At 40.5% G+C, this 12931-nt stretch overlaps 1 protein-coding gene across 8 annotated transcripts in view; it reads left to right on the forward strand.

Moving 5' to 3' along the window:
- The window catches only part of MAST2 (microtubule associated serine/threonine kinase 2), a 219649-nt gene that overhangs the window by 159085 nt on the left and 47633 nt on the right, over positions 1-12931 (forward strand). The gene's annotated exons all lie outside the window — the stretch shown is intronic.

Here is a 12931-nt window from a genome sequence, read left to right on the forward strand (position 1 = left end):
GCCCACAGTCAAGGCACATATGAGAAAGCAATCAATGAAAACGAAGGTGTCGCAACGAAAAACTGATAATTGATGCTTCTCATCTCTCTCCGTTCCTGTCTGTCCCTATCTATCCCTCCCTCTTTCTCTCTGTCTCTGTAAAAAATAAATAAATAAAATAAAATAAAATAAACTTTCCTTAAAAAAAAACAAAACATACACAATTACAAAATACAGGTGCATACAAAATACAGGTGTAAAAAATATCATAGGAAACATTTTCCCAATTGCAAAACATATCAAAATATATAAACATGTATGAAACATTTTATTGGCCAGCACTGTCATATACCCAGCTGGGCAACGCTTGCGCTGCCAGATGCAGAGCAGTTGTGACTAGCGATTGTGGTCGTAAAGTCGAATGGTCGTAAGTTTCATAGGTCGTAAGTTGATCAATATCTGTACAGGATCATTTTATCTCTAAATAATAGCAGTTTTACTTCTTCCTTTCCAATCTGGATGCTATTTTTATCTTTTCTTATTGCACTGGCAAGAACCTCCAGTACTGTGTTGAATAGAAGTGTCAAAAGCAAACACACTTGCCTTTTTCTTCTTAGGAAGAAAAGCATTTTGTCTTTTACCATTAAAATATGTTAGTTGTAAGGTTTCATGTTCCCAAAACTATTCCTAGTTTGTTGAAAGACTTATGAATATATGTTGGACTTTTTAAAAATATTTTTTTCTGCATTTATTGAGATTGTCATGTACTTTTTATTTTTATTTCAGAAATATGGTATATTAATTGATTTAAATTTTTTTTAAACTGATTTTTAGGTAGAGAGAGACATTGATTTGTTGTTCCACTTATGTATTTATGCATTCGTTGGTTGATTCTTTTTTATTTATAATCAAATGAGAGGCAGGGAGGCGGAGTGACAAATTCCTCATGCCTCCCAACAGGGATCCTCCACCTGGGTAACCCCGTCTGGGGCTGATGTTCACTCATCTTGGGCTGCTGCTCTGTTGCTCGGCAACTGAGCTATTTTTGAGCCTGAGGCAAGGCCTTGGAACCATTCTCAGGACCCAGGGCCAACTTGCTCATTTGAGCCATGGCTACAGGAGGAGAAGAGAGAGAGGGAAAGAGAGAAGAGGGAGGGGAAGGATGGAGAAGCAGATGGGCACCTTTCATGTGTGCCCTGACTGGGGATGGTACCTGGGACTTCCATAGGCTGGTCTGATGTTCTGTCGACTGAGCAAACTGGCCAGGGCCCTGAGAACAAGCTTTTCAACAGCAATAACAGGAATAGGACAATGGGATAATATTTTTAAGGAACTAAGAAAGAAGTTACTCCCAACCACAAGATGCTATAGAATTCTGTACAGCAGGCCCTCAATTTTTATTTAATTTCCTTTAGCTTTAATTTTGATGAGATGTGTTGGAATTTAACTCTTGTTTATATCAATTGGTAAAATTAGTTTCATCTTACTTCGTTTTGCCCTAGTTCCAAGAACCTATTGTTGTCATTGAGGACTTAATGTACCTGCTAAATTATCAGTGGAAGTCAGTAAGCAAAATAAAGACATTTTCAGAAAAACATTAAATTGAGGAGATGTTTGACTATCAGATTCTCACTGAAATAATTGCGTATTTGAAAATGAAAGGAGGAAGGTGTGAGATACAAGGGGGAATGCTGAGCAAGTAAATTGGAAAATATCTGAGTAAATCTAAGCAAACAATTATTTTTTTAACAGAGACAGCGAGAGTCAGAACGAGGGATAGATAGGGACAGACAGACAGGAATGAAGAGAGATGAGAAGCATCAATTCTTCGTTGCGGTTCCTTAGTTGTTCATTGATTGATTTATCATATGTGCCTTGACCGGGGGGCTACAGCAGACTGAGTGACCCCTTGCTCAAGCCAGTAACTGTGGGTCCAAGCTGGTGAGCTTTTGCTCAAACCAGATGAGCCTGCGCTCAAGCTAGCGACCTCGGGGTCTTGAACCTGGGTCCCCCGCTTTTCAGTCCAATGCTCTATCCACTGTGCCACCGCCTGGTCAGGCTAAGCAAGCAATTATTGAATAGAACTATAATAATTACTAATTTGGCCATATAAAAACAAGATAGGCCTAAATACTAGACCACAGTAACATGTAAATTTGGAAGGGGTGAGGGAGAATTGGAGTTAAGATCTTTTCATTTTGTTCAGAAGCATGGTTGTGTTAGTAGGTAAATTTAGACAAGACTTAAAGCCTTGTTAAAACTTTAATAATAACTTCTTAATAAAAGAGAGAGAATAAAACAGTGTATAATTTCCAAACCAATGAGACAGGGGTTAATAATATTTACTTAATTCAAGGAGAGCTGCCATCCGAAAAAAAGAATGGTAGAATAGGGCATTTGGGGGGAATAGATTGCAGTACGTATTGTGTATGGAAATTGGGAAGGTGACATTTGTGTCTAGTCTTGAAGGAGATACACGGATTTTGGCATTGTATAATAGGAGAAGGACTTTTTTCAGGTAGAGGAAACAGTTAGTGCAGTGGTCTTAGTAGCTAGATATGTCTATGTGAAATTAGTAGCCTTTGTAAGGTTTTAGGCAGATAAGTGAAATAATCTGATTTATGATTTAAAAGGATCATTGTCACTGCTTGTTCTGAGAAAAGACTGGAAACAGAAGACAAGAATAAACTAGAGGGACTAGTTAGGATGCTATTAATCCAGATAGGAGATAAATAATGGGTTTCTCTTCAAATAACACCCTTAATTAACTAAAGAATATGTATTTTTTCCCTCTCTGGCTTCTTCATTCTTTGCAGGGTCATCAATTTGGTTGCTGCTCTAAAATAACATCTGGAAGTGCTTGACCTTAAATGGCCCCAGATTCTTCTCTATTTCATTGATCATACTTAGTGAAACAAAATGTTTTTTTCCTCATTCTAAATTCTGAAAGGAAGTAGCCAAGTGCTAGGCAATTACCAAGTGCTCAAGTTCTTAGAAGCAGCTGGACTCCTGGGTTTGGGAGTTTGGAGAGGCTTCTGCGGTCTGCAGCCATGCATCCTACTCCATACCCTGTGTGGCTTCAGTCTGGGAAGCTGACTTCTCAGGTAAATTTATAGCAGCCTCTTTAATGGTTCAGATTTTCTGAGTACCTACCTCCTAGTTAATGAAGGGAAGGATTTTGAAGGCTGGGAACTCTCCAAATACGGCCACAGTTCAATAGTATAACAGATATGGCACAGTGTGCTTTAGTTCTTGTTCCCACTATCCACTGAGGTGACCATGTTAAGATGTAAGAAAATGAAATGCCAGCCCTTGCTCTGAGTGACCAAGTGACTGGGGTGGTACAGTAGTCTGCCCTTATCTGCAGTTTTGCTTTCTGCAGTTTCAGTTATCCACAGTCAGCCATGGTCCAGAAACATTACATGGAAAATTCTAGAAAGAAACAATTCATACATTTTAAATCATGCACCTTTTTGAGTAATGTGATGAAATCTCACACTGTCCGGCTCTATCCTGCCCTGGACGTGAATCATCCCTTTGTCCATTGTATCCCCACTGTGTACATTACCTGCCTGTTAGTCACTTAGTACGCATGTCAGTTATTAGGATTGACTGTCACGATATCTCAGTGTTTGTGTTCAGATGACCCTTATTTTACATAATAATGACGCTTTTTCACAGTATATTGTAAGAAAGTGGACCTTTTATTATAGCATATTGTTATAATTGTATTATTTTACTATTAGTTATTGTTAATCTTTTACTGTGCCTAATTTATAAGTTAAACTTTATCATAGGTATGTCTGTATAGGAAAAAACATGGTATATATAAGGTTCAATCAATCTGTGGTTTCAGGCATCCACTGGGCATTCTGGAAGGCAGCCCTGCAGATAAGAAGAGACTGCTATATTGGGGCAGCAGTCTGGTCTAACTCAGTCTTTACAATAGGCAGCAGAGGGTCAACTCAGGAGGCTTCCAGATTACCTCCCATCAGTTGAGAGTTAGTGTTCCTGACTCTGTAAACATACCTTCATCTTAATGGGAAGAAAGAATAAGACCTTTTATCTTATAAGATTCTGGGGAAATGGCCAGTCTGTTGAAGTGGGAAAATTAGCTAGTTCTTAGCTGAGTCATGGCATCTGTACCGGGGTGTCTGACCTTTTTTTCCCGTGGCAGCTGTTGCTGATTTGCCAAGTGAGATTATGTGTACCTTCATAAAACGACATGTGGCCTGGACATATGATCTTCAGTGTTTTGAATTTTATTTTAAATTTTAAATAAGATCATGGCAAATGAAATTAGAATCAGTTTTCTGTCCCTGCAGTTTCAAGAGATTTTTATTTCCATACACAAGGGCTTTAGACATAATGGTTTGATATACCTTGCATGTGCCAGGTGTACAAGTATCCTCTTTTATTTTAATCTTTTTTACAAGTCAGGCATTGAGGAATACAGCAGTAAACAAAGCATGCACAAGCCTGGTAGAGCTTACATTCTCATGGAGAGACAACAAACAAAGTGAGTGTGCAAAATAGATACTGTTAGTGGTAAGTGCTACAGAAAAATATATTGGGAAAGGGAGATAAAAGAGTTTGAGAGGCAGTTTCAATTTTAAATAGAATGATGAGGGTAAATTTTGTTGAGAAGATTATACTTGAGCGAAGACATGGTGGAAGTGAGGGAGTAAGCCATGAGGCTATCTGGGGGAAACATAGGCAAAGGAAATGTCATTTGTAAAGGCCCTGAGGCAGTGACATACTTGACATGTTCTAAGAAAAGTAGAGACCCATGTGGCTGGAGTGGAAAGAGGGAAAGAGATAGTAGACTTCCAGACCATGTAAAGCCTTGGAGGCTGTTCTAAGAACATTGACTTTTACTCTCAGTGAGACAGGGAGAATTTTAAGCAGAAGAGTGACTTTGATATTACATTAAAATTTTTTTGCAGCTTTATTGAGGTGTGACTGAAGTATAACATAGAATAAAATGTACATGTTTAAAACATATAAATTGATGGGGTTTGCCAAAGGCATACATCTGTGAAGCCATTAGCACAGCCAAGATAACAAACACATTTATAACTCCCAAAAGTTTCTTCATGCCTCTCTGTATTTAAAAAAAAAAATTATTTTATTTTATTAAATAAATGAAAGGTAGGGAGGCAGGGATCTACCCTGCAAGCCTCCTACAGGGCAATGCTCTGCTATCTGGGGTGTTGCTCCATTGCTCAGCAACCAAACTCTTCTTAGCATCTGAGGCAGAGGCCATAGAGCCACCCTCAGCTCGTGGGGCCAACTCACTCCAATTGAGCCATGGCTGCAGGGGGGAAAGAGAGAGAGAGAGAGAGAGAGAGAGAGAGGGAGAGAGAGAGAGGGAGAAGTGAGAGGGGGAAGGATGGAGAAGCACATGGGTACTTCTGCTGTGTGCCCTGACTGGGAACCAAACCCAGGGCATCCACACACTGGGCTGACACTCTACCACTGAGCCAACTGGCCAGAGCCCATAGTTTACTTTTCAGTAACATTAGACCACATCATCATCATCATTATTATTATTATTATTTAGGTGAGAGGAGGGGAGATAGTGAGGCAGACTCCTGTATTCACTCCAACCGGGATCCACCCAGCAACCCCATCTAGGGCTGATGCTTGAATCAACCAAGCTATTTTTAGTGCCTGAGGCTGATGTGCTCAGACTAACTGAGCTATCCTCAGCATCTGGGGCCATGCTTGAACCAATTGAGCCATTGGCTGTGGGAGGGGAAAAGGGAAGGTAGGGGGAGTGGGAAGGGGAAAGAAGCAGATGGTCACGTCCCCTGTGTGCCCTGATTGGGAATCGAACCTGGGCTGTCCATATGCCAGGGCAACGCTCTAGCCACTGAGCCACCATCCAGGGCCATTTATTTATTTATTTATTAAGTGAAAAGAGGGGAGGCATACTCTTACATGTGCCTCAAATGGAATTCACCCAGCAATCCCTGTCTGGGGCCAAAGCTCAAATCAATGAAGCTATTCCCAGCGCTGAGGCTCAGTGCCTGGGGCTGGCACTCAAACCAATCCAGCCACTGGCTATGAGAGGGAAAGAGAGACAGAAGAGGGAGAGAGAAAGGAAGAAAAGCAGATGGTCACTTCTCATGTATGCCCTGACTGAGTATTGAACCTGTGACATCCACATGCTGGGCAGACTTTCTATTCACTGAGCCAACCAGCCAGGCCCTACTTCATATTTAATGTAAGGGCCTCATAACAGTATACTTTCATTCTTCCCTCCTAGCCTTGGTGCTAAGGCTGTCCTCCAGTGTGTACCTATATATATTATTATAATAAATTATTATATTTTCTTTAAAGTTTATTATCCTTTAAAAAAACTTAAAAATAAACAAGTGATATATATTTACTTACATGTTTTCCATGTCTTGTGCTTCCCCCCCTTTGCTTAGATCCAGATTTCCATCTGGTCATGTCTCTTCTGCCTGAAGGGCTTCCTTTAACATTTATTATAGTGCAGATCTGATCAGGAATTATTTCAGCTTTTGTATGTCTGAAAAAGTCTTTATTTTGACTTTTTTGAAAGATATTTCTGGTTGGTATTGAATTCTAGGTTAGTACTTAAGACATTTCCTCACTGTCTTCTTTCTGGCTTGCATCTTTTTCCATTGGGAATCTGGCTGCTCTTAAGATTTTCTCTTTGATATTGGTTTTAAGTAATTTTATTATGATGTGCTTCAGTATACTTTTCTTCATGCTTCTTGTGCATGGGGTTCATTGAAACTCTTGGATGTGTGAGTATATTACCAAATTTGTACATTTTCAACAGTTATTTCTTTAAATATTTTTTGAACTGGAGACCTCAGCATTCCAGGTCAATGCTTTATCCACTGTGCCCCCACAGGTCAGGCTATTTTAAATATTTTTTCTGTCTCTCCCTTTCTCCCTTTCAGGGACTCTAATTATACATCTCCTCTGCTTGATATTGTCTCAGAGCTCACTGTGGCTCATTCATTTAAAAAAAAAAATTCTTTTTTCTCTTTTGCATTTTACATAATTTCTCTTGCTATGTCCAGGTTCATTAATCTTTTCTCCTGCAATACCTCATCTTCTGGTAATGCCATTCAGTTTAATTTTTATCTGAGACTCTTAACCTCTAGAAAGGTCTATTTGGGGTTTTTAAAATATCATCCATAATCTCTTTAATATGATCATACTTTCCTATATCTGATTGAAAATATAGAATATCGTTATAATAATGATTTAAAATTTTATTTATGTATTTTAGGGGGTGGAGAGATTTGTTGTTCTAACTACCTACACATTCCTATTGGTTGTCTCCTGCATGTGACCTGACCAGGGCCTATAATAACAATTTTAATGGTCTCTTCTATTAACTCTATCATCTGTGTCATCCTTGGGTCTGTTGATCCCCTCCCCTACTATGCATCATATTTTCCTACTTTTTTTCTGTGCCTAGTGATTTTTTATTACTATAAAATGCTGTGATTTTGACCTTTTTTATACTGGATATATTTTATTTCTTTCAATATTCTCAATATTCCCTTGTTTGGGACACAGTTAAGTTACTTGGAAATGGTTTGATCATTTTGAGGATTGGCTTTAGCTTTGTTAGATGGGACCGAAGTAGCATTTGGGACTGATCTTTTCTGCCACTGTCCTGTGAATTATCAGATTTTTCCTCCTCTGGCTGGTGGAAGCACAAACTATTCCCAACCCTGTATGAGTGCCAAGGAGTATTCCACCTGCTCCTTTTTTTGGTACTTGCCTCAACTCAGGGAGAATGCAAAATTGTGTGGGTCACCTTCTCCCTGCGCTATTGCTGGAAAATCTTAGTAAATTCAAGCTCTCCTAGGATTTGCCTTGTTTGTTTCCCTTCTCTTAATGATCACTATCCTGCATTGCTTGTTGTCCAATGCCTGAAAATTGTTTCCCTCCCTCCCTCCTTCTCTTTCTTCCCTTCCTCCCTCCTTCTCTTTCCTCCCTTCTTCCCTCTCTCTTTTCTCCCTCCCTCCTTCTCTCTCTCCTTCCTCTCCCTCTCTCTTTTTTCCCTCTCTCCCTCTCTTTCTTCCCTCTCTCCATCCTTCCTCCTTCACTTCCTTGCTATCTTCCCAGCTTCTTAGTTACATAACATGAGAAGGTAAATCTATTTCTTGTTACTCCATCATGGTTGGAAGTGAAAGTCTTTTCTGATTTATATTTTAAAAGGTGTCTTGTTGAGAAAAATTATAGGGTAACAAGAATAGAAGCTGTAATACCAGTGAGGAAACTGTCCTAGATAAGAGATGATAGTGGCTTGGTCTAAGGTGTTAGTGGTGCAAGAAGTAAGAAATAATCAGATTTTGGGTGTATTTTAATGTTAAAGCCAACAAGATTTATGATGAATTGATATGTAAAAGAGAGGAGTCTAGAATGGCACATAAGATTTATATTATCTTCTTTGTATATTTGAGAACACCAAAGCATTAGAATTTATGAGATTTGCTCAAGGTCAAATAGCTGATCTCAAATTCTAATTACTCTAATCTTCTAATTACAAGGCCCTGTTCTGCTGTGTCTATGCTACACTAACACAGAGACTGTGAGTAGTATAAACCACAAGTGCTAAAGGGGTTAAGGAAAGGAAAGACATCTTCCTGCTTGAAAGAATAAAAGAGAAGTCACAAGACCTCATTTGAGCTCATGTTTCCTATAGAATGGGTAGAATTTGGTAAGGAGGAAGCATATACATGTTGAGGGAAGTAGTATGAGCCAGTGTACAGAAGTCTTTTCTTCCTGCTCAGGACTCCCTTGGTCTGGATAAACTTTGCTAGGATCATTATGGTTTCATATACACATACCATAAAATTACTCATGTTCAAAACAGAAGGACCTAGAGTTATTTTTTTGAGAGTTATTTATTTGTATCTTATTTATTCTTAGAACAAGAGGCTAAACATAAATATCTTTCTTTTTAAGAGAACCAAAAAGATAAAACCCAAGAATCTTTACTAAGAAAAAGTATTCTTTACAGTAGAATTAATTGGAATGAAAATTTGTTTGAATTATATTCAAACTACAATGGGAAGCCATTTGGGATTTTTAAGAAAGACTTACACGATATTATGGTCTTAAAAGTATTACTGGCTAATGGTGAAGAATAGACTGGTGGGGGCAGGAGGGGTGGGCAGGAAGAACTAGAGTGGGAAAGATGATCATTCAGAAATCTTTTATAGACTTAAACTGGAGGTAAGGAGAATTGTTTGGACTCAAGATATATTTTAAAGAGATAATCCACAGAACTTCTGGTTGCTTTGGATGTTGGTGTGAAGAAAACAGACGAATCAACAATGACTCATAGTTTCTTGCAGAGCCTCTGGATGACTGGTGCTGCATTATAATGAGATAGATACAATTTAGGGAGGAGCAGCAGTTTTAAGAGGGAAATTCAAGAGCTCTATTTTGGAAATGATAAGTTTGAGATGCCTTTAGATATGCATTTGGAGATGTTAGTACAGATTTGGATATTTGAGTGTCACAGTCAAGAGAGAGCACAGAATTAGTAATAAGCTGGGTATTGTCAGCATCATAGACAGAAAGCTATGAAACAGAGAAAAAAACATTTAGGGATTGAGTATAAGGAGAGAAGAAAAGATATTTCAGATCTGAGCCTTGGAGTACTAAATGGTTTAAGGTCAGGAAGAGAAGGAACTAGCAGAGGAGAATGAAAAATGAGCAGCTAGGCCCTGGCCGGTTGGCTCAGTGGTAGAGCGTCTGCCTGGCGTGCGGGAGTCTGGGGTTCGATTCCCAGCCAGGGCACATAGGAGAAGCGCCCATTTGCTTCTCCACCCCCCCCCCTTCCTCTCTGTCTCTCTCTTCCCCTCCTGTAGCCAAGGCTCCATTGGAGCAAAGATGGCCCGGGCGCTGGGGATGGCTCCTTGGCCTCTGCCCCAGGCGCTAGAGTGGCTCTGGTAGCGGCAGAGCTACGCCCCGGAGGGGCAGAGCATCGCCCCCTGGTGGGCAGAGCACCGCCCCTGGTGGGCATGCCGGGTGGATCCCTGTCGGGCGCATGCGGGAGTTTGTCTGACTGTCTCTCCCCGTTTCCAGCTTCAGAAAAAAAAGAAAAAAGAAAAAAAAAGAAAAATGAGCAGCTAGTGAGATAGGAAAATTATTATGTTCTAGTAACTCAATAAAAAAGTATCTCAAGATGAGTTACAGAGCCTGACCAGGTGGCGCAGTGGATAGAGTGTTGGACTGGGACTCAGCGGACCCAGGTTCGAAACCCTGAGGTTGCCCGCTTGAGTGCAGGCTCATCCAGCTTGAGTGAGGGGTCACTGGCTTGAGCATGGGATCATAGAATGACCCCATGGTCACTGGCTTGAGCCCAAGGTCACTGGCTTGAGCCCAATGTCGTTGGCTTGAGCAAGGGGTCACTGCTCTGCTATAGCCCCCACCCCCACCCCTGTCAAGGCACATATAAGAAAGCAATCACTGAACAACTAAGGAGCTACAATGAAGAATTGATGCTTCTCATCTCTATCTTTTCCTGTTTGTCCCTCTCTGTCCCTCTCTCTGACTCTCTCTCTGCTTCTGTCAAAAAAAAAAAAAAGTTACAGAGCACTATCCAGGTAGCTAGCTCAGTTGGTTAGAGCATTGTCCTGATATTCCAAGGTTGCAGTTCAATTCCCAGTCAGGGCACATACAATAATTAGCCAATTAATGCATAAATAAGTGGAACAACAAATCAGTATTTCTCACTCTCTCTCCCCCCTTCCTCTCTCTCTCTAAAATCAATCAATTAAAACAAAAAGTTACACAGGTATTAGATTGAATGAAAGAAGCCAAATACACAGGAAATGCATAATACATCATTCTACTTATAGGAAATCCAGCTAAACAAAATTAATATATGGTGATAGAAGGAAGTGGTTGGGGGACAGGGGATTGACAGGAAAGGGCACATGGGAACTTTCTGGGGTAGTGGAATTATTCTGTCTCTTGTCTGGTATGTTGTTATGTGGATGTATACAATTATAAAGGTTCATTGAACAGAACACTTAAGATCTGTATATTTTTATTGTAAATTATATCCCAGTTCTTTTTAAGAAAGGTAGTTAAAACGCAAATGATGTTGAGAGGTTATGTAAGATGAGGATTGAGAATTGATGGTTGTCAATGATGACCTTGAAAGCAGGGTTTCAAGGCAAGCTGGGGATGACTGTCTTGAGTGAGCTAGAGAGAATAGAAAATGAAGATGTGACAATGACAAGTGCAGAACCTCTACATGGAATTTATCCTAAACAGGGTAGCAAAGAAATGGGCAAGTTGGGAGAAGTCTATGGAAGTTTTTGTTTATTTATTTTTGTATTTTTTCTGCAGTGAGAAGCAGGAAGGCAGAGAGACAGACTCCCACATGTGCCCGACCGGGATCCACCTGGCTTGCCCACCAGGGGGCGATGATCTGCCCATCTAGGCCATTGCTCCATTGCAACCAGAGCCATTCTAGTGCCTGAGGTGGAGGCCATGGAGCCATCCTCAGTGCCCGGGCCAACACTGCTCCAATGGAGCCTTGGCTGTGGGAGAGGAAGAGAGAGATAGAGAGAAAGTAGAGGGGGAAGGAAAGGAGGAATAGTGGAGAAGTAGATGGGAGCTTCTCCTGTGTGCCCTGGCCAGGAATTGAACCTGGGATTTCCACACGCTGGGCCAATGCTATACCACTGAGCTAGCCAGCCAGGGCCGAAAGTTGTTTGTTTGTTTTTTAACCTGCAGAAATGACAGCATACTTTCAGGATGATGAGAATGATCCAGTAGAAAATGGAGATTCATGGCATAGGGGAGAGAGGGCACTGCAGGTGCAGACTTCTTGAATAGAGGAGTCGGGGGAGCTGACTTTGATAGGAGCATGGTCTTTCCTTTTGCTATTACAGATGGGAAAGAGAATATGAATGTAGACTTAAGCTAATAGATTTTCGTAGTATAAATATATAGTACCTTTTTCTCTGTGTGCATGTGTGTGTGTTTATCCTCGTTGCATAAAAAGCAAAGTCAGCAGATGACAGTAAGATTTAGGGAAAGAGTACTAGTCAGATCCACTGACATTATCATCATAAAGAGACACCAGCTACTGTGATTTGGGATTTTTTCAAATCACCTTTACCCAAGTGCTGTTGCAAAATAGATGGAAAGCTGGGTTTAAAAGGTATGGATATTGCCTGACCTGTGGTGGTGCAGTGGATAAAGCCTTGACCTGGAATGCTGAGGTCGCCGATTTGAAACCCTGGCTTGCCTGGTCAAGGCACATATGGGAGTTGATGCTTCCTGCTCCTCCCCGCCTTCTCTCTCTCTCTCTCTCTCTCTCTCTCTCTCTTTGAAATGAATAAATAAAATAAAAGGTATGGATATCACCAGGACTGTGGTGTCCTGGGCAACAGCAAGGTTTCAGTTAGGGCTAGAATTTAAATAAGAAGTTTGCTGATAACAGACTGAGTTCAAGGAGGCACAGTGTAAGCTTTTTTTGAAGATCAAGGTGTAGAGGGAGACTGTTTACTTAGAGAATGGAAGTTTTGAACATTTGATGGTGACTGCGGTAAGGAGGGCTGCATACGATTAGATTAGTTGTAATGGTTTCTTGGAGAAAGGTATTTTTCATTATAATCTCAATCTTGAGATTGATCTCAATCCTTCCAGTGGTTTCTCATCACATTTCCAATAGCTCTTTATGAGAGTCTGCCAGCCCTACAGGGAGTCTGTTGCAGCCTACCCCCATAGCTTCTATAACCTACTTCTTTTCCTATCATTCTATCCTCCTGCCATCCACTTGACTTCTTTGCTATTTCTTGAACATTCTCTTTCTCTATCTTTCGTTATATTACTATTCACTCCAGTTTGAGGATAAAGACTTTCTCTTCTTCCTTACTCTTTACCTTCTGCACTTAGAACAGTGCCTGATGCATAGTAGATTTCAGTA

The sequence above is a fragment of the Saccopteryx leptura genome, chromosome 3 (assembly GCF_036850995.1).
Source record: "Saccopteryx leptura isolate mSacLep1 chromosome 3, mSacLep1_pri_phased_curated, whole genome shotgun sequence".
In the NCBI taxonomy this organism is placed as follows: Eukaryota; Metazoa; Chordata; class Mammalia; order Chiroptera; family Emballonuridae; genus Saccopteryx; species Saccopteryx leptura.